Source organism: Peromyscus californicus, unplaced genomic scaffold (genome assembly GCF_007827085.1).
Source record: "Peromyscus californicus insignis strain IS unplaced genomic scaffold, ASM782708v3 Scaffold_8__1_contigs__length_139910024, whole genome shotgun sequence".
Taxonomy (NCBI): Eukaryota; Metazoa; Chordata; class Mammalia; order Rodentia; family Cricetidae; genus Peromyscus; species Peromyscus californicus.
This window is the reverse complement of record NW_026294606.1, coordinates 40,483,824-40,504,611: the sequence shown is the minus strand read 5'-3', so window position 1 is coordinate 40,504,611 and position 20,788 is coordinate 40,483,824. Positions and strand designations below refer to the sequence as shown.

The 20,788-nt window shown below is 43.5% G+C and overlaps 3 non-coding genes across 3 annotated transcripts; all 3 read right to left on the bottom strand.

Moving 5' to 3' along the window:
* Positions 1-8,521: 8,521 nt before the first annotated feature.
* Positions 8,522-8,594, bottom strand: Trnav-cac (transfer RNA valine (anticodon CAC)). Its single transcript has one exon. It is a non-coding gene; the product is annotated as a tRNA-Val (tRNA).
* Positions 8,595-9,543: 949 nt separating this feature from the next.
* On the bottom strand, positions 9,544-9,616 carry Trnaa-agc (transfer RNA alanine (anticodon AGC)). The gene has a single exon. It is a non-coding gene; the product is annotated as a tRNA-Ala (tRNA).
* A 177-nt stretch (positions 9,617-9,793) lies between these two features.
* On the bottom strand, positions 9,794-9,866 carry Trnav-aac (transfer RNA valine (anticodon AAC)). Its single transcript has one exon. It is a non-coding gene; the product is annotated as a tRNA-Val (tRNA).
* Positions 9,867-20,788: the final 10,922 nt, after the last annotated feature.

Sequence of the window (20,788 nt, the reverse complement as noted above, 5' to 3'; positions counted from 1 at the left end):
TACTCTTTAAAGGAACACCCACCAAAAGGATATTGCAATTATAAACAGTTATGCACTAAACAAAAGGGTACTCAAGTTCATAAAGGAAATACTACTATAGGAAAAACCAAATATTTATTGTCACCAGTGGCAGTGGGTGACCTCCATTCCCCACTTTCCTCAGTAGACATGTCATCCAGACAGAAACCAGAGAAATGCTGGAGTTAAATAACATCATAAGTCAAATGGACCTGCAGACATCTACAGAACATTTCAACTAAACACTAAAGGATACACTTTCTTTTCAACAACTCTTGTGACTTGCTCCAAAATTGGCCACAATCTAGGACACAAAGCAAGTCTCCACAAATATAAGACAACTGAAAAAGCTCTCTGCCTCCTATCTGATCACAAGGGGTTAAAGTTGGATACCAACAGCAGCAGAAAGTATACAAACTCATGGAAACTGAATAACTCACTACTGAATGAAAAATGGTGGAAAAGAAATTAAAGCCCTCTTAAGTTGAATGAAAATAAAAACACAACACACCCACAGCTATTGGACACAAGGAAGGCAGTTCTACGAGGCCACTTCACAGCACTAAATGACACCACATCAGAAGACCCGAGAGACCTCACAATGGTAACTTAGTGACACAGGCTTGTCAGGAAAGCTCTAGACAATGACAGAGAGGAACAACACCCCATCAGAGTAGATGACAGGAAATAATCCACTGCAGGATGAGATCAATGAACCAAACATAAAACACAATTCAAACATTCAGTGAAATGAGTTAGTTCTTGAGAAAATTAACAGGATAGACAAACTTTTAGTCAAATTAAAGTACAAGGAGAAGATCTATATTTTAAAAAGTAGATATGAAAAGGGGATATTACAGCAGACACTGAGGAAATGCAGAGAATCATAAGGACATACTTTGAAAAATCTATATTTTACCAAATTGGAAAATTTATAAGAAATGGAAGAATTTCTTGATATGGATGACCTATAAAAGTTAAGTCAAGATGAATTTAAACATGCCTATACCCTCTAGTCAAATAGAAGTCCCTAAGCCAAACAAAGCAACAAAAACAAAAACAAAAACAAAAACAGAACCAGGGCCAGATAGACTCTTGTGCAGAATTCTACCAGACATTCAAAGAAGAATGAACAACAATACTCCTCAAATCATTCCACAAATAGTAACTGAAGGAACATTTTCTATTTCTTTTTTAAAGCTGCCATTATCCTGATACCAAAACCAAACAAAGACCCAACAAAAAATTATAGGCCAATATCACTTATGAACATAGATGTAAAAATTCTCAATAAAATACTTGCAAACAGAGTCCAAGAACATAGCAAAAAGATTATTTACTGTGGTGGTTTAAAAGAACATGGCCCCCAAAGGGAGTGGCACTATTAGGAGGTGTGGCCTTGTTGAAGTAGGTATGACCTTGTAGGATGAAGTGTGTCACTGTGGGGGTGGGCTTTGAGGTTTCTTTTGCTCAAGCTTTGCACAGTGTGATACTAAGTCTACTTCCTGTTGCATTCAAGATGTAGGACTGACTGCTTCTCCAGCACCGTGTCTGCCTGCATACTACCATGTCCTAGCATGGTGATGATGGACTGAACCTCTGAATTGTATGTGAGCCACTGCAATTAAAATGTTTTCGTTTATAGGAGTTATCCTGGTCATGATGTCTCTTCACATCAATAGAAACAAGATATCTACCAAGATCAAAAAGGCTTCATCCCAGAAATGCAGGGCTGGTTCAATATATTCAAATCAATAAACATATTCCACCACATAAACAGACTGAAAGAATAGAAATGCCATCATCTCATTAGATGTATAAAGGGCCTTTCACAAATCCAATACCCTTCATGGTAAAAGTCCTGGAGAGACTAAGATGCAAAAGGATATAATAATGGCAATTTACAGTAAGTCCAAAGCCAACATAACCAAAACAAAGAGAAACTCAAAGCATTTCCACTAATATCAGGGAGAAAGCAAGGATGGCTACTTTTTCCATCTCTATTCAATATAGTATTTGAAGTCTTATGAGAACATTAAGAAAACCGAAGGAGACCATGGGGACACAAATAGGAGAGGAAGAAGTCAAAGCATCTTTACTTGTAGATGACATGATTTTATACATAAAAGACCCTAAAGATTGCACCAGGAAACTTTTATAACTGATAAACACTTTCAGCAAAGTAGTAGGATACACTTTAGCACATAAAAGTCAGCAGCCATCATATAACAAAAATGACAAACAAGTGGAGAAAGAAATCAGGGAGACAGTATCTGTCACAGTATCCCAAAAAACATCCCAGGGTAACTGTAACTAAGGAAGTGAAAGGTGTGTAAATAACAACTTTCAGACACTGAAGAAAGAGATTGAAGAAGACACTAAAAGATGGAAAGACCTCCCATGCCTATGGAGTGATAGGATTAATACTGTGAAAATGGGCATCTTGCCAAAAGCAACTTACAGATCCAATGTCATCCCCATCAAAGTTCTTCCTAGGAATAAAAAAAAATTAGCTTTCTATGGGACATAACTCAGGATATCTAAAACAATCCTGAATGATAAAAGAACTGCTGAAGGTATCCCAGATTTCAAGTTGTATTATGGAGGCATAGTAATAATAACAGCCTGGTATCAGCCTAAAACCAGACATGTTGATCAGTGGAATAGATTTGAAGGCTCACTCAATAGTTCACACACCTATGCACAACCGATTGTTGAGAAAGAAGCCAAAAATACAACCTGAAGAAAAGAGAACATCTACAACAAATGGTGCTGTACAAACTGGATGTCTGCATATACAAAAATGAAAACAGACCCATGTCTATCATTCTGCACAAAAGTCAGCACCAAACGGATAAAGGATGTCAACATAAGACCACATATACTGAATCTGATAGAAGAAAAAGTAGGGAATAGGTTTGAACTCACTGGCACGGGAAAGGACTTTCTGAACAAGACACTGATAGCACAGGCACTAAGGTCATGAAGCTAAAACCGTCTGTGCAGCAAAGGATACCATCACTGGGACAAGACAGCAGGCTACAGGGTGGGGAAACTTCTTTACAAATTATACATGTAATAGAGGGTCACTATCTAGAACATATTAAGAACTAAACAATTGAACATCAAGAGAACAAGACAATTAAAAATGGGCTACAGTACTAAGCAGAGAGCTCTCAAAAGTTGAAGTACAAATGGCTGAGAAACAAAAATATACTCAACGTCCTTAGCCTTCAGGGAAATGCAAATGACAACTACGTTGAGATTTCATCTTTCCCCAGTCAGAATGGCCAAGAACAATAAAGGAAAGAACATCACATGCTGAAACACTTATTCACTGCCAGTGGGAGTCCTAACCTGTACCGCCACAATGGAAATTGGTGTGGTGGTTCCTCAGGAAGTTGGGAATCCATCTGCCTCAAACTACCTAAAACTGGCATGGTGGCATATGCCCTAATCCCAGCACTTGGGAGGCAGAGGCAGGCAGAGCTCTGTGAGTTTGAGGACGATATTGTGGTCTACAGAGTGAGTTTCTTGACAGCCAGGGCTATGCAAGAGAGACCCTGCCTCAAACAAACAAACAAGCTAATAAGATCCAGTTATACTACTCTGGGGCATACACCCAAAGGACTCTACATCCCACTACAGACACACTTGCTCCTCCAAGTTCATTGCTGTTTTATTTATAATATCCAGAAATTAGAAACAGCCTAGATGTTCATGAACTGATGAAGGAATAATGAGAATGTGGCATGCTTATACAATGGATATTATTCAGCTGTCAAGAGAAATAATATTCTGTCATTTTCAGCTAAATGGACAGAGGTAGAAAAAAATAATCCTGAGTGAGTTAAACTAGATGCAAAAGACAAAAACGGTATATTTTCTTTTATATATGGATGTTGCTTTTAAGCTTTTGATATGTTTGCTACAATAACCAGAATCTGAGTAACCACAGAGATTAGTTACCTAGTGTAGGACTAGGGCAGATGGGAAGATCTCCCAAGGAAGGGGAAATAGAGTGCAGTGTTAGGGAGGGACAAGAGGAAACGAGAATAGGAAGATCAACGAGGTAGCTGAACGGAAGATAAGGGCAGAGGGGGAGTATGGGAAGAAGCCAAGGTCATTTGAACAACCGTATGGAAACCTACTGCTGTAGACGCTTCCTAAAATATATTCATACATGAAAGGAATCTAAGCAGAGTCACCAATAATAAGGAAGACAATGCCCTAACTAGACATCTAACGACACCAAGGGAAACCTCCATGCCCAGTAACAGGTTACATCTTGTTGAGACATTGGCTAAGGAGCCCCATGGAAACCTCCAAACATCACAGGCTACCACCAAGGGTATTGGTTATTTCCCCCACAACCGGATGGTTAAGCCATACTGCTGAAGATAACACTTTGGCAATGACCATGGAGAAGTCGAGGTGGTTTTAGAAGTCGCTGTGTTCCTCCATACTTCAGGGCCTCAGGGAAAGCCAAAGTTAATCAGCCCAGCTCTCAATATTTCTGAGCTTTTTACTTTTGAAACATTACAACCATAACAACTGCTGCACAATGTAGATCACCAGGATTCATTGTTAGAGGAATAAATGAGTGAATGACTTTGCATCCCTCTTTGTGACTTAGCTGCAGCCAGGCAACTCCAGAGCACCAAGCTCAGAGGGGATTTACCCTGCTTCCTCCATCACACAATAGGATGAAGACCTAATATGTACTTGCACTGTCCAGTGTAGCCTGAATCTCTTCACTATGCATCTCATCAAACAACCAGGAATTGATTTCAATATGATCACCGTCAGCAGTTGAGATTCTATTTTTTCAGATGTGACTTGAATTCTCTCTAGTCCTTCCTTGTCACCCACGGTCAACCTGCTACACAAGCACCTAATAGACCCTGGGTAGAGAAGGAGGCCTCCTTCTGCGCAGGTTGGACTTCAGGGTCTTCTGGTGAGGAGACTGACAGACCTGCAGTTGTCCTCAGATAGCCCTGCCCATCAGCAGCTTCACATCGGAATTGTTGAGACTAAGTCTCCAAGCACCCTGCATCCACCTGCAGCTTTTAAAGACCATAGCATCACTATGAATTACACCATATCAGCTAGTTCTGATTCTGAAGCATCTCATACACAGACTGATGGGGTCCACACCCCTCTGGTTTTTATCTGAACAAGATTCTCTGAGATGAGGGAGCAGGAGAGTTACAACTGTCCTTTGCCTCTCTCTTGTTTCACTGCTCTGGTATTCTCTTCCCTCAGAAGTCTTTCCTTCCTGCTCTCCTTTGTTGAAAAGTAACACAGGAGCTTCTCTGTTCACTGAAGAGCAGGGAAGTGAAACTGATGGTTGTTCTCTGTCCATTCTACTCTTTTGTATCTTCTGCTTCCGTCTGTGTCTACATATAGTGGCTATTCTCGGCTGTCAGTTTGAAAACATCCAGAATTAACTAAACCCAAAAATGGCTGGGCCGACCCGTGAGAGATTTTTGCTTCGTTAGATCATTTGAAGTAGACTTCTGATCCTGCCCTTAAGGTAGGAAGACACTCCTTTAATTCAGATCTTTCAAGGTGAGAAAATCCACCTCTAACCTGGGCCACAGCTTCTGCTTGTGACCTATGAAGGACTTGGAAAATGGAAATTTTTGCTCTTTGCTTTCTTGCTCTTACTTCCAAGCAAGTCCATTCCTTCACTGGCATTAGAGTCTAAATGTCAGGCATTCCAGTCTCTACAGACGACCAGATGAAACATCCAGTCCTGTGGACTCAGCTACTGGATTCTTGGCATCTACAGCTGGATTATCTGGAATACTGACTGTAAGTCAATCTAATAAACCCCCTTTATTTATATGTAATTTTAATATAAACATTTTATTTATATATAATCTAATATCTCCCCTTTAGATAAGTAGGTAGGTAGATAGATAGATAGATAGATAGATAGATAGATAGATAGATAGATTCATTCTCGAAGTTCTGTTACTCTAGAGAATCCTGTTTACCGCAACATACAATGGAGGCATTCCTCTTACAATCACAAAATATCCTGGGTTTTCAATTCCACATGCCCTTACCTACTCTAAAAGATGTGTCAAGTTTAATCCAAGTAGTCTGGTTGAATTTTGGCAACAAAGGCACTTGTCCAAATCTGCCTTTTCCCGATGCAATGGAGGCTCAGAGAAATTGAGTATTTTTCTCAGGGTCTCAGAGTTGGGAGGTGGCAAGGCCTGAATTGGGAAACAGATTGAGTGTGTAATAATGAGTTCTTTCGCTGCCCCAACTCACCTATCACTGCCTGGTCTCCACAGAAACTCACCCATTGACACACCCAATTTCTAATCTCCCAACCTCCACAGCCTTGAAAGTAGACTGGGCTCCTAGTAATAGTATCCGGCCCCAGACTTGGGCTGGGGCTCTATCACTCTGGGATTTGCCAAGGCAGTTCCAGACCAGGTTGGCATTCAGGTCTAGGCTGCAGGAGGAAATTCTCCTGCGGGGAAAGAGCAACTGAGTATGTGTTTGCCATCTCAGCTTCTGGAGGAAAGAGAGCAAATTGTTCTGCTCCAGATCCAATGTCAGCAGGTCCTTTCCTGGACTGGACTGAGTGTGTGCCAGCACATCACCAAGCAGAGGAGCGTGCAAATGAGCCCTGTGTCCAGACACTGTTTTCTTACTTATATAGGTCGGAAGATTTCTCACGTGAGGAACGGAGGTGCAGAGGGAAATCTGCAGATTGTGTCTCTGAAACCAAACCTGGAGCTTCTTCCTGTCCCCGAGCTGTAGCCCAAGGGTCAGTGGCCTTGATCCCCTGCTTTAGGGCCTAGGACTTGGCCCTCAGCTGAGAGGCAGTGTTGATGGGGCAGAACCTTCTACTGCTGGCCCAGGCAAGCACCCCTGAGGCTTCATTCTTCCAAGAAGGAACAGCTATGTGATCTCAGATTTCAGATTTGGTACCAGAAAGATGCTAGGCCTGAATCTGGGTGGCCCACTGAGAACGTCCCAGGTTAGAGATGGTCCATCCAGGATATATGGGTTCAATGGATTCAAGACTGTCCACGGAGGATGTTGCAGCCACCAAGGCAGAGGTGTTCTTCACGGGTTCAGTGGTTGTTTTTCAATACCAGGTGGGAGCCTTCCCAGTTCCAGGGACCTCTCACATGTGAAGCGAGTGTGATAACCACTATACTACAGAAACACCAATTTGTCACTCTACTATCCAAGACAATTACAGTCTCCTTGCTAAGGTGCCATCCAGAAGTTACATATCTACATTAATAAACAGAACCGCAAAGAAAGAAATCAAACCAGGAAAAAAGCTGTGGATGAGAGGACAGTTAATGGTACAGGAAGGTGTCCTGGCTGGTTGTGTGTCAATTTGACACAAGCTATAGTCATCAAGGAGGAAGGAGCCTCAGTTGTGGAAATGCCTCCATGAGATCCAACTGCAAGGCATTCTCTCAATTGGTAATCAATGGGAGAGGGCCCAATCCATGGTTGGTGGTGCCATCCCTGGGCTCCTGGTCCTGGTTTTTATAAGAAAGCAGGCTGAACCAGCCAGGGCAAGCAAGCCAGTAAGCAGCACCCCTCCATGGCCTCTCCATCAGCTCCTGCCTCCAGGTTCCTGCCCTGTTTAAGTTCTTCCCTGACTCCTTTGGTGATGAACAGCAACATGGAAGCTGAATAAACCCTTTCCTCCCCAACGTGCTTTTTGGTCATGGCGTTTCCTCACAGCAACAGAAACCCTAAGACAGAAGGAGTAAGGAACAAATAAACGTACAGACAGATTCAAAAGTAACAAACCGGCTGGAGGATATGGGCAGTTCTTCCTCCATGCTAATCGAGCACTATAGCACTTCAGCTAAGAATCCCTCAACGCCCTGGACCTTCTGGTTCCTTTTATTTGCAGTTGGCCTGCGGTCCCCGGGATCGCAGGACTGTCAAGTCTCAAAACGCAGAGCCGAAGTTCTCATTGGCAATCTTCTCAAAAGCTGTTCAGGACAGGAACTTATTATGCCTGTGCCATTTCGCTAAGATAGTGGTTCTCAGCCTCTGGGTCGAGACCGTTTAGGAGTATATTCGACCGACCCTTTCACAGGGGTCTCCTAAAACAAACGGAAAACACAGATATTTACATTTTGATTCATAAGAGAAGCAAAATTACAGCTATGAATTAGCAACGAAAATAATTTTATGGTTGGAGTGACCACAATATGAGGGACTGTATTAAAGGGTCTGAGCATTAGGAAGGTTGAGAACCACTGCTCTAGGAGAAAGAGGACTGGAGAAATGTGGAGAGGCAACCAATCGCTGGTGGCAGTGGGGCGGTGAGGCTTCCTTTGCTTGTTGTTAGAGAGGATGGAGAATGTGTTCCCTTAGGACTCATCCAGAAAGATGAACGCATGATCCATTGGAAAACCTGAGAACTTTGAGAACAGTAGGAAAAAAAAAAAAAAAAAGAAAAGAAAAAAGAAAAAAAAAACACAAAACAAGAAAGCCCAACCGCTGTTTCCGCCCGGTTTCGAACCGGGGACCTCTCGCGTGTGAGGCGAGCGTGATAACCACTACACTACGGAAACGCGCCTTGGTGGTGCTTTTGTCACTTTCCAATTCAAGACAGACATTGTGTGTTCTTGCTGAAGTGCCACCCAGAAGTTGTAGATCCCAATTAACAGAGAGAACCGCAAGGAATGCAAGCAAACCAAAGATAAAAGCCATAGTGCAGAGGCGACATGGCCCCAGAAAGTTAGTAAATGTGGCTTGGGCGGCGCTCCGGGGGGAGAGAGCTCAGGCGAAGGAGAAGCGCGGGTGTAGGAATTCCCGCGTGGAGACGCAGCGTGCACCGCGCGGGAGTCGGGCACGTGTAAAGCCCTCGGAGGGAAGGAGGATGGAAGAGCCCGATCTCCCGGAGACACCTCGAGGAGAACATTGGAGACCTTTTGAGAGAACCCGGACAGGTGACGCAAAAGGTCAGAGCAACGAGTTAGCAAAGGATTTACACCTTTTAAAAGTTAATTTAATTTTTTAACAGAGCTTCGAAATGGAAAATGGAGAGTAGTAGAGAGGGTTCCACGCAGGCCGAGTTCGTCCACGCGACGCTGTGGGTGGCAGTGCAGGGCTCTGGGTAGCTCCAGTGAGGCGCAGAACAGTCCTCCACCAACGAGCTTGAGTGGGCGGAGATAGACGAGGAAGAGGAAGACTGCAGAGAGGCCGGCAGAGAACTTCCAGGACGGCCTGATTTAAGGGAAAATCCTAAGCCTGGTGGCACAGAAGAGGTGCTGACTCAGTGTCTGGCGAGTGAAGTAATAAAGAGACTTTCCAAACATTTGTAAAATGCACAGAATAAGGATTTGGGTGAGAGAAACTCCTAGGGGACTCTGTGCTCCAGGGAGCCTCCGCTGAAGTTTCTAGGTGTGAGGTTGATTTTCAGTCCTCAAATTAGTGGAATTGAGCACATTTCCAACGCTGTGACAATGGCAGAGTAGGAGCATCTCACTAGAGATGTGGTTTCAGAGGTAGCATAAGAGATGGAGGATGTGGGCATCGATCCCACTACCTCTCGCATGCTAAGCGAGCGCTCTACCATTTGAGCTAATCCCCCGCTGTTGTCTGTTTTTTCTTGTACTTCCTTGTGTGTCCAGTGGCTCCGCTGGTCCTCACCAAATTGCCTGCTGTATCCTCTGTATAGCATAAGAGTCAAGGCCCAAATCGCAGAGATTCTTAGGTCCTACGCGCTGAAAAGTGTAGGGAGTGAGCTAAGGGAAGAGTGAGAAAAAGTTGTTTCCGCCCGGTTTCGAACCGGGGACCTCTCGCGTGTTAGGCGAGCGTGATGACCACTACACTACGGAAACTCCCTACACTCCCGTGATTTCCTACTTTCCAGACATACATTGAAAACTTGCTGAGTAAATGGATTCATGATGGCACTCGTTGTATGTACTTCTGTCATGGACTAGCTAAATCAAGGTAACTAAGGTGGCTGACCTCCTCATCCCCAGCCCTTGGTGACCCCACCCTACCCTGCTGCTGCCAGATGAACACTCAGATTCCACACTGTAAATGAAGTCCTGTGGAATTCGTCCCTCGGTGGTTGGTTCACCTCACTTAACACCATGTCCTCAGCTTCACTCCAGTGGTTCCAAGTGACAGAGTCGCTTTATAGAAGGCTGAGTAGCTAATGTTCCACGTCTACCTGCTGAGTTTTCATCTGTCCGTTGATGGACAGTAGCTTCATCCTGTAACTTGATTGTTGGGAATAATCCTGCTGTGAGTGTGAGGGAGCCAGTGTCTCAGAAGACAAGGATTCCTTACCATGGACAGAGCAAGTATGAGTCAATGGCTGGCATTGTGCTCTATTGCTACATTTCTAAAGGAATTTCCGTGCTAGTGCCTTTAATGGCTGTAATAATTTACATCCCATGGAAACTGAGCAAACATCCTCTTTTCTCCACACCTCACCAACACCCGCTCTTTTCTCGTTCTGGTGGAATAGGAGTGAGGTATACCTCAGAGGGCTTTGACTCTCGTTTCCCTGGTCACTCATGAAGTGGGCACACTTTCACAGATCAGTTTGTCTCTTGTCTTTAAAAAGCGCCTCTTCTGACCCTTTGCTCCGTTTTGTCAGGCTGTTCGTTTTCTAGCTGTGGAGCTTGGTGTGTATTGGGCAGCAAGTCCTCATGTGATGCACGGTTGTCCAGGCTTTCTCCCACTCCGTAGGCAGCCTGAGGCTCTCTGGTTGCCTCTTTGTGCGGCTTGTGTTTCGGGTAAGAAGCTTGTGGTTTCTGTCTTTGCTTTGGTGGCCTGTGCTTTTAAAATGCATCCAAAGCCACAGCCAGACTCATGGCATGCCGCTTCCCCCTGCTACCTTCTTCTGGCAGTATTTTCAAGTCTTGTATTTAAGTCTTCAGTACATTTGGTATTTGCACCTGGTGTGTGAGATGGACTCAGTTTCCTTCTTCTGCATGCAGACGTCCAGGCATCCCACGTCTGCGTATTGAAGAGAGCATTCTTTCCCTGTTGGGCCCTCACATTTTTGTTCTCTTTTAGGTTTTGTTGTTTTATTTTTCTTGGAGATAATCCCACCCTATACCCCCAAGCTGGCCTAGAACTCACTGTATAGCCTAACCTTGTCCAAACCTCCTGTCAGTCTTCCAGCCTCAGACTCCTGAGTGCTGGGAATAATAGCATGAACCAATCCTTCCCAGACACCCCACTCCTAGCTGTATCTTAACAACCTTGTGAGGACCGGACAGACTGTACTTTCATAGATTTATTTCTGGGTTCTTTGTTCTGTTTCTTTGGTCTACATATGTTTTTAATGTCAGGACCATAAGTGTTTGGAAACAACAGCCATTTCAGCAAGTTGTTTCCATCACTGCTTTCTTATCATTTTACATGTTTTATAGTTTTCAGCCTGCTGGATAAACGTATTGTTTTTATTTTGAAGCTACTGTAAAAGGGATTTTTGAAACTCTCTTTCAGGCATTTTGTTGCTCATGGTTAGACATGCTGCTGGCCTTTGTTCCGATGCTACAGCTTATCTGAGTGTGTCCGTTCTACAGTGTTTTGGATTCCTCAGTCCCCACCAGAAGTTGCCATTCTGTTACCCAGCATGCACTTGAACTTTTTAAGTGAACACTTTTGCTCGCTAGACTCCTGTGTCTCTCTCTAAATTCTTTTATTGAAGAGATCAAGAAAAGAGGCTGGCCTCCCTCATCAGCTTCCCCCATTCCAGCAGCCAGATTTGCATTCCTAGAACTGTCTGAGGCAGGAGAATCTGAAGTTTGAGGTCAGTCCGAGCTTCACAGTGAGAAACTGTCCAAAAATAGATTCAAACAAACAAACAAACAAACAAACAAACCATGGCATAAGCAATAAAGATCTTAATTGGGTCTGGTGTGCTGGTACATTGACTTTCATCTCAACACTGGGATAGCAAGGCATACTGAGAGGAGGTGGGGGTGGAAGAAGTGGGGGTGGTGGTGGATCTCTATGAGTTTGAGGCCAGCCTGGTCTACATGGTGAAGTCCTGGTCAGCCAGAGCTGCATAGTAAAACTGTGTCTCAAAAATAAATTTAAGAAAAGAAAAAGGGCCCACCCTGCACTGACTGGGAACAGGTAAGATCCCATCTCTGGACTGGACGGACCAGGTCCCTAGCCCCTAGGCCCTGGGGGCACATTTCGTGCCCCTCCCACCAAACCATTAGAGTCCCAGGGACCCGCCAGCTGCCTCTTCCCCTGCTCCCTCGCCAAGAAAACAGGTCCCACCCTGCACCAATTAGGAATATCTGCTCCCTGAGACAGAGCCCACTGGTGCCCATTGGACTAAGATCTGCTCCCTGAGACACAGAATCCACCAGCACCAATTGGACCAAGAGCCCAGATTAGATGAAGAGCTCCCATTAGACCAAGAATATCAATCAGACCAAAAGAGGCTCCCTCAGACACAGACACCACTTGCACAGAGTGGAGGAAGACATGGGTAGATGCCAGCACAAAAATACAGTCAACAACATAAAGACCAATATGGCACCATCAGAACCTAGTGGTGCTACATCAGCAAGACCTGAACATCCCAAGCAGAAGCAGAAGAAATCGACCTTAAAAATGACTTTAAGAAGATGATAGAGGACTTTAAAGAGGAAATGAAAATTTCCCTTAACGAATTCAAAGAAAAGACAAAAATTTGGAAGAAATCAATAAATTCCTTAAAGAAAGCCAAGAAAAAGCAATTAAACAGGTGAATGAAACAGTCCAAGATTTGAAAACTGAAATAAAGAAGACACAAACTCAGGGAAAATGCTAGAAATGGAAAATCTGAGTAAATGAACAGGAACTACAGATGCAAGCATAACCAACAGAATGGAAGAGATGGAACAGAGAATCTCTAGCATTGAAGATACAATAGAGGAAATACATTCATCAGTCAAAGAAAACACAAAAGCCAAAAAAAGTCGTAACACAAAACATCCAGGAAATTTGGGACACCATGAAAATACCAAACCTAAGAATAATAGGGATAGAAGAAGGAGAAGAATACCAACTGAAAGGCACAGAAAATATATTCAACAAAATCACAGAAGAAAACTTTCCCAACATAAAGAAGGAAATGCTTACGAAGGTACAAGAAGCTTACAGAACACCAAATAGACTGGATCCAAAAAACAGGTCCCCTCGCCGCATAATAATCAAACCACTAAAGATACAGAATGAAGAAAAAATATTAAGAGCTACAAAGGAAAAAGGCCAAGTAACATATAAAGGCAGACCCATCAGAATAACACCTGACTTCTCAGTGGAGACTCTGAAAGCCAGAAGATCCTGGACAGACGTTATGTAAACAGTAAGAGACCATGAATACCAACCCAGACTATTATATCCAGCAAATCTCTCAATCGCCATAGATGGAGTAAATAAAATATTCCATGATAAAACCAGATTTAAACAATACCTATCCACAAATCCAGCCCTACAGAAAGCACTAGAAGGAAAAATCCAACCTAAGGAAGTTAGATACACCCGTGAAAACACAGGCAATAGATAATCCCACACCAACAGTTACCAAAGAAGAGAAACACACAACACTACCAACAAAAAAAATAACAGGAATTAACCATCAAGGGTCATTAATATCCATTAATATTAATGGTCTCAATTTGCCTATAAAAGGACACAGGCTGACAGAATGGGTACAAAAACAGGATCCATCCTTCTGCTGCATACAAGAAACACACCTCAACTTTAAAGACAGACACTACCTCAGAGTGAAAGGCTGGGAAAAGACTTTCGAATCAAATGGACTTAAGAAGCAAGCTGATATAGCTATCTGTGGGGTGTTTACCCACCAACCCCACAGCTCCCCAGAGTTTTCTTGAGTGTGAACAGCAGGAAATATTAGATAGAAGGATTTAGATTGTGGAGATAAACCGATAGAAAATAAAGGATAGCCTCAAGAGGGCCTGGAACCTTTTCCAACGGCCCCGACAATCTCTGCCCCAGGGTATTTATAGAGACGCCAAGGGGTAGAGCAAAAGACCTCCCCTCAGCACAGCCAAGTGCAGACCATCCCAGACACCTGCACTTGGGGCCGTGGTCCTAATCATCCTCTATGCGGACCTGCTGGGTAAAGCCATGAGGAACCTGAAAACGGGCTCCCACAGCTATCCTAATATCTAATAAAATAGACTTCAAACTAAAACCAATCGAAAGAGATCCGGAAGGATATTACATACTTATCACAGGGAAAATCCACCAAGATGAAGTCTCAATTCTGAACATTTATGCCCCAAATACAAGGTCACCCACATTTGTAAAAGAAACATTACTAAAGCTTAACTCGCACATCAAACCCTACACACTAATAGTGGGAGACTTCAATACCCCACTCTCACCACTGGATAGATCTGCCAGACAGAAACGTAACAGAGAAATAAGAAACCTAACAGAAGTTATGCCTCAAATGGACTTAATAGATATCTACAGAACTTCCACCCTAACACAAAAGAATTTACATTCTTCTCAGCACACCATGGAACCTTCGCTAAAATTGACCACATGCTTGGTCACAAAGCAAATCTCAACAGATACAAAAAAAAAAAAAAAAAAAAAAAAAGAATTGGAATAACCTCCTGTATTTTATCAGACCACCATGGCTTAAAGTTAGATTTCAACAACAACAACAAAAATTACAGAAAGCCTACAATCTCATGGAAACTGAATAATGCCCAAATGAATCACCAAGGGGTCAAGGAAGAAATAAAGAACGAAATTAAAGATTTCCTAGAATTCAATGAAAATGAAAGTGCAACATACCCAAACTTATAGGACTCTATGACATCAGTGCTAAAAGGAAAATTCATAGCACTAGATGCCCACATAAAGAAGATAGAGAAATCTCACACTAGTGACTTAACAGCACACCTTGAAAGCTCTAGAACAAAAAGAAGAAAACTCACCCAGGAGAAACTGACACCAAGAAATAATCAAATTGAGAGCTAAAATAAATGAAATAGAAACAAAGAGAACAATACAAAGAATCAATGAAACATAGTTGGTTCTTTGAGAAAATCAACAAGATAGACAAGCCCTTATCCAAATTAACCAGAGAGAGAGAGCATCCCAATCAACAAAATCAGAAGTGAAAAGGAGACATAACAACAGACAATGAGGAAATCCAGAGAATCATCAGCTCATAATTCAAAAACCTGTACTCCACAAAATTGGAAAATCTGAAAGAAATGGACAATTTTCTAGAAAGGTACCACATACCAAAGTTAAATCAAGACCAGATAAACTATTTAAATAGACCAATAACCCCTAAGGAAATAGAAACAGTCATTAAAAGTCTCCCAACCAAAAAAAAAAAAAAAAAAAGCCCAGGTCCAGATGATTTCAGTGCAGACTTCTACCAGATTTTCAAAGAAGAGTTAATACCAATACTCTTTAAATTATTCCACACAATAGAAACATAAGGAACATTACCAAACTCTTTTTTTTTTTTTGGTTTTTCGAGACCAAACTCTTTTTATGAGGCTACAGTTACCCTGATACCCAAACCACAAAAAGATTCAACAAAGAAAGAGAATTACAGACCAATCTCCCTCATGAACATTGATGCAAAAATACTCAATAAAATATTGGCAAACCGAATCCAAGAACACATCAAAAAAATTATCCATCAAGTAAGCTTCATCCCAGGGATGTAAGAATGGTTCAACATACAAAAAATCTGTCAATGTAATACACCATATAAACAAACTGAAAGAAAAAAACCCCACATGATTATCTCATTAGATGCTGAAAAAGCCTTTGACAAAATCCAACACCCCTTCATGATAAAGGTCCTAGAGAGATCAGGAATACAAGGAACGTACCTAAACATAATAAAGGCAATTTACAGCAAGCCGACAGCCAACATCAAATTAAATGGAGAGAAACTCAAAGCGATTCCACTAAAATCAGGAATGAGGCAAGGCTGTCTGCTCTCCCCATATTTATTCAATATAGTACTTGAAGTTCTAGCCAGAGCAGTAAGACAACAAAAGGAGATCAAAGGGATAGAAATTGGAAAGGAAGAAGTCAAGCTTTCACTAGTTGCAGACGATATGATAGTGTACATAAGTGACCCCAAAAAGTCTACCAGGGAACTCCTACAGCTGATAAACACCTTTAGTAATGTGACAAGATACAAGATTAGCTCAAAAAATCAGTAGCCCTCCTATATACAAATGATAAAAAGCTGAGAAAGAAATCAGAGAAACATCACCCTTTACAATAGCCACAAATGATATAAAATACCTTGGGGTAACTCTGACTAAGCAAGTGAAGGACCTGTATGACAAGAACTTCAAGTCTCTGAAGAAAGAAATTGAAGAAGATGTCAGAAAATGGAAAGATCTCCCATGTTCATGAATAGGTAGGACTACCAGTAAAAAATGGCAATCTGACCAAAAGCAATCTACAGATTCAATGCAATCCCCATCAAAATCCCAACACAATTCTTCAGAGACTTGGAAAGAACAATACTCAACTACATATGGAAAAACAAAAAAAATCACGATAGCTAAAAGAATCTTGTACAATGAAGCAACCTCTGGAGATATCATGATCCCTTACTTCAAGCTCTACTATAGAGCTACAGTAATAAAAACAGGTTGGTACTGGCATAAAAGCTGGCATGTGGACCAATGGAATCGAACTGAAGACCCTGACATTAATCTGCACTCGTATGAACACCTGATTTTTTACTATGAAGCCAAAACTTTACAATGGAAAAAAGAAAGCATCTTCAACAAATGGTGCTGGCATAACTGGATGTCAACATGTAGAAGATTGCAAATAGATCCATATCTGTCACCATGCACAAAACTCAAGTCCAAGTGGATCAAAGACCTCTACATAAATCCAGTTACACTGAACCTGATAGAAGAGAAAGTAGGAAGTAGTCTTGAATGCATTGGCACCAGAGATCACTTCCTAAATCAAACACCAGTAGCACAGACACTGAGAGCAACAATTAATAAATGAGACCTCTTGAAACTAAGACACTTTGTAGGACAAAGGACATGGTCAATAAGACAAATGACAGCCTACAGAATGGGATTTTTCTTCACCAACTCCACATCTGACAGAGGGCTGATCTCCAGAATATATAGAGAACTCAAGAAACTAGACATCAAAATACCTAACAATTCAATTTAAAAAAAATGGGCTATGAGCTAAACAGAGAATTCTCAAGAGACGAATCTCAAATGGCCGAAAGACATTTAAGGAATTGTCAGCATCCTTAGTTATCAGGGAAATGCAAATCAAAATGACTCTCAGATACCATCTTACACCTGTCAGAATGGCTAAGATCAAAAACACTGAAGACAGCTTATGTTGGAGAGGATGTGGAGCAAGGTGAACACTCCTCCAGTGCTGGTGGGAGTGCAAACTTGTCCAGCCACTTTGGAAATCAGTATGGTGGTTTCTCAGAAAATTGGGAATCAATCTTCCCCAAGACCCAGCTATACCACTCTTGGGCATATACCCAAGGAATGCTCAATCATACCACAAGGTCACATGCTCAACTATGTTCATAGCAGTATTATTTGTAATAGCCAGAACCTGGAAACAACCTAGATGCCCCTCAACTGAAGAATGGATAAAGAAAATGTGGTACATATACACAACAGAATACTACTCAGCAGAGAAAAAAATGATATCATGAAATTTGCAGACAAATGGATGGAACTAGAAAATATCATCCTGACTGAGGTAACCCAGACTCAGAAGGACAAACATGGTATGTACTCACTCATAAGTGGATACTAGATGTAAAGCAAAGGATAACCAGACTGCAACCCACAGCTCCAGGGAGGCTAGCAAGTAAGGAGGACCCAAGAAAGGACGCATGAATTGTCCAGCGAAGGAGAAATAGATGAGATCTACATAAGGAAGCTGGGGGTAAAGGGGGGTAACAGAGGGCAAGGGATGGGGGATGAGAGCATAGGGGAATGGGAGGTTCGAGCTGGAACAAGGACAGAGTGGGAGAGCAAGGAAAGAGATACCATGATAAATGAAGACATCGTGGGAATAGGGAGAAACAGAGTGCTAGGGAAGTTCCCAGGAATTCATAAGGATGACCCCACCATAGACAACTGGCAATAGTCGAGAGGGTGCCTGAACTGGCCTACTCTGGTGATCAGATGGCTGAATACCCTAACTGTCATCATAGAACCCTCATCCAGTGACTGATTGAAGCAGATGCAGAAATCCACAGCCGGGTGCCAGGCCAAGCTCCAGGAGTCCAATCGATGAGAGAGAGGAGGGATTCTATGAACAAGGAACATGGAGACCATGATTGGAAAAAGGACAGAGACAACTAGCCAAACTAGTGGAAATGCATGTACCGTTGACCGATAGCTGAGGAGCCCCCTGTTACTGGACTAGGCCCTCTGGATAGGCGAGACAGTTGTTTAGCTTAAACTGTTTAGGGAACCCCCAGGCAGTGGGATTGGAACCCATCGCTAGTGCATGAGCTGGCTTTTTGGAGCCTAGTGCCTATGGTGGGACACTTTGCCCAGCCTTGGTGCAGGGAGGAGGGGCTTGGACCTGCATCAGCTGAATGTACCAGGCTCTGCTGACTCCCCAGGGGAGACCTTGCCTTGGAGGAGGTAGGAATGGGGGTTGGGGTGTTGGGGAGGGAGCTGGGGGGTGGAAGGAGGGAGGACAGGGGAATCTGTGGTTGGTATGTAAAATGAATAGAAAATTTCTTAATAATAAAATAATAATAATAATAATAATAATAATAATAATAAAAGAAAAGAAAAAGATCTTAATTGGTTCTATCTCCAGTTTGAGAGTGGAGCCCAAGTCGTTCTATAAAATAAATGAGTTTACTGGTACACAGAACTGGAGCATAACCAAAGCCATCCTGGTCTATGTAGCCAGCTCCAGGATGGTCACGGGAACATATCACACATCTCTGCAAACGAAATAAAAAGTGAAATAACGAAATAAGATTTAAAACAGAATACCTGCACCCCTAAGCTTTTAACTTGAATGCAACAAGTTCCCCTGCCATTTGACAGAGAGGCGGTGAAGCTTTTCTTTCTGAATCAGAAAGTTCTAATGTGGTAAACTTGGTTTTCATGTGTGCACAGACTTTACTTCACAGAGAAGAAAATGAGTCTAGTCAATGGAAACACCTGAGCTCAGTTCACATTTCAGGAAAATCATCGTTGTTTCCTTTTGCAAAACTGAATGCAGGTCGATTGAGAATGGGGTAAAGGGGAACAGAGGTCTGTGCATCATGCAGATGAGGCTAGGAAGGGGAGGGGTCATAGTGCAGATGAGGCTGGGAAGGGGAGGGGTCATAGTGCAGGTGAGGCTGGGAAGGGGAGGGGTCATAGTGCAGGTGAGGCTGGGAAGGGGAGGGGTCATAGCACAGGTGAGGCTGGGAAGGGGAGGGGTCATAGTGCAGGTGAGGCTGGGAAGGGGAGGGGTCATAGCGCAGGTGAGGCTGGGAAGGGGAGGGGTCATAGCGCAGGTGAGGCTGGGAAGGAGAGGGGTCATAGTGCAGGTGAGGCTGGGAAGGGGAGGGGTCATAGTGCAGGTAAAGCTGGAAAGGGGAGAGGTCATAGTGCAGGTGAAGCTGGGAAGGGGAGGGGTCATAGCGCAGGTGAGGCTGGGAAGGGGAGGGGTCATAGCGCAGGTGAGGCTGGGAAGGGGAGGGGTCATAGCGCAGGTGAGGCTGGGAAGGGGAGGGGTCATAGCGCAGGTGAGGCTGGGAAGGGGAGGGGTCATAGTGCAGGTGAGGCTGGGAAGGGGAGGGGTCATAGTGCAGGTAAAGCTGGAAAGGGGAGGGGTCATAGTGCAGGTGAAGCTGGGAAGGGGAGGGGTCATAGCGCAGGTGAGGCTGGGAAGGGGAGGGGTCATAGCGCAGGTGAGGCTGGGAAGGGGAGGGGTCATAGCGCAGGTGAGGCTGGGAAGGGGAGGGGTCATAGCGCAGGTGAGGCTGGGAAGGGGAGGGGTCATAGTGCAGGTGAGGCTGGGAAGGGGAGGGGTCATAGCACAGGTGAGGCTGGGAAGGGGAGGGGTCATAGTGCAGGTGAGGCTGGGAAGGGGAGGGGTCATAGTGCAGGTGAAGCTGGGAAGGGGAGGGGTCATAGCGCAGGTGAGGCTGGGAAGGGGAGGGGTCATAGTGCAGGTGAAGCTGGGAAGGGGAGGGGTCATAGTGCAGGTGAGGCTGGGAAGGGGAGGGGTCATAGTGCAGGTGAAGCTGGGAAGGGGAGAGGTCAGGAGCAGAGAGCTGTGCACAGTGCAGGTGAGTCTGGGAAGGAAAAGCAGAGGGCTGGGAGGACTGAGATAATTTCCTTTCTACACTTGCTAAACATGACTGTCTTGATGAAGGGGTGACGCCATCTTCAGTCAGCTTCTGAGGTTATGAAATATTAATACTGAAGTTGCTCTAGGGACAGAACAATGTGTCTAAATCTGTGTGTCCCGGAAAGGGACATCACAGGGGAAGTTGCATTTTATCAAGAGTCATCACCAGGCAGGTGGTGACATCTGGAATTTCCCACTGCAGTTTCACAATGGCCAAAGTCTCAGGCTGAAAGTAAGAGAAGGTTACATTGGGAGTCTTCCTAATGAGTATGAGGAGTGCGGAAGTAAATGCAGGGCTCTCTCTCATCATCCAGGTCATTGCTTTAGAGATCCAAAGATGGAAGGGATTTGGGGCTCACCCCTCTCCTTTCAACATGTCAGGCCATGTTTACCTGTAGAGATT